The sequence below is a fragment of the Oncorhynchus tshawytscha genome, linkage group LG01, assembly GCF_018296145.1.
Source record: "Oncorhynchus tshawytscha isolate Ot180627B linkage group LG01, Otsh_v2.0, whole genome shotgun sequence".
In the NCBI taxonomy this organism is placed as follows: Eukaryota; Metazoa; Chordata; class Actinopteri; order Salmoniformes; family Salmonidae; genus Oncorhynchus; species Oncorhynchus tshawytscha.
Window position 1 is genome coordinate 11,712,673 of NC_056429.1, and position 1,789 is coordinate 11,714,461.

The following is a 1,789-nucleotide window of genomic DNA, read 5'->3' on the forward strand; positions in this document are numbered from 1 at the left end:
TGATCATTCTGTGGAGTGTCCGGGAGTAAGACATCATTAAAAGATTCCCTGTACGAAGAACTCACAAGCACAGTTGATATTCCAGGAAGTGAATAAGATACATTCAGTTAATGTCCCATAGTTCCTTAATCTGGTATTTTCTTCATGGGGATCCTTAGGGAATACAGCGCATTCAGAAAGTATTCAGAACCCTTGATTTTTTCCACTTTTTGTTAGGTTACAGCCTTATTCTAAAATTAATTGAATTTGTTTTCCCCTCATCAATCTACACACAATACCCCATAATGACAAAGTGAAAACAGGTTTTTAGATTTTTTTTGCAAATGTACTACAAATAAAAAACAGAAATACCTTATTTACATAAATATTTAGACCCTATGCAATGAGACTCCAAATTTAGCTCAGGTGCATCCTGTTTCCATTGATCATCCTTGAGATGTTTCTACAACTTAATTGGTGTCCACCTGTGGTAAATTCTATTGATTGGACATTTTTTGGAAAGACACACACCTGTCTATATAAGGTCCCACAGTTGACAGTGCAGGATTGTGTCGAGGCGCAGACCTGGGGAAGGGTACCAAAAAATGTCTGCTGCATTGAAGGTCCCCAAGAACACAGTGGTCCCAAACAATACAATGGACTCATCATTGAGCTGGCCGCCCAGCCAAACTGAGCAATCGGGGGAAAAGGGCCTTGGTCAGGGAGGTGACCAAGAACCCGATGGTCACTCTGGCGGAGCTCCTGAGTTAATCTGTGGAGATGGGAGAAATTTCCAGAAGGACAACCATCTCTGCAGAACTCCACCAATCAGGCCTTTATGGTAGAGTTGCCAGACAGAAGCCACTCCTCAATAAAATGCACATGACAGCCGCTTGGAGTTTGCCAAAAGGCACCTAACAGACACTCAGACCATGAGAAACAAGATTTTCTGGTCTGATGAAACCAAGATGAAACTCTTTGGCCTGAATGCCAAGCATCACGTCTGGAGGAAACCTGGCACCATCCCTATGGTGAAGCATGGTGGTGGCAGCATCAAGCTGTGGGGATGTTTTTCAGCGACAGGGACTGGGAGACTAGTCAGGATCGAGGGAAAGATCAACAGAGCAAAGTACAGAGAGATCGTTGATGAAAACTTCAGGACTTTAGACTGGGGCAAAGGTTCACCTTCCAACAGGACAACAACCTTAAGGACACAGCCAAGACAATGCAGGAATGGCTTTGGGACAAATATCTGAATGTCCATGAGTGGCCCAGCCGGAGCTAGTACTTGAACCTGATGGAAAATCTCTGAAGAGACCTGTTAATAGCTGTGCAGCAACGCTCCTCATCCAACCTGACAGAACTTGAGAAGATCTGCAGAGAAGAATGGGAGAAACTCCCCAAATACAGGAGTGCCCATACCCAAGAAGACTCTGTAATCGCTGTCAAAGGTGCTTCAACAAAGTACTGAGTAAAGGGTCTAAATACTTATGTAAATTTGACATTTCAGTTATTTTTATTTATAAATGTGCAAAGAAATGTAAAACCTGTTTTTTGTCATTATGGGGTATTGTGTGTAGATTGATGAAAAAAAACATGTATTCAATTTAAGAATAAGGCTGTAACATTGCAAAAGTCAAGGGGTCTGAATACTTTCGGAATACACTGTATCTAACATGAAACACTGACACAAGCATTGTATACATTTGTTTTCATACGGAGACTGTCATACAGTCACTAGACTATAGGACAGAGGAAAGGCCCATTTGGATCAGAGCATTTAGAAAACATCTGTGAGGACAGTACCCCC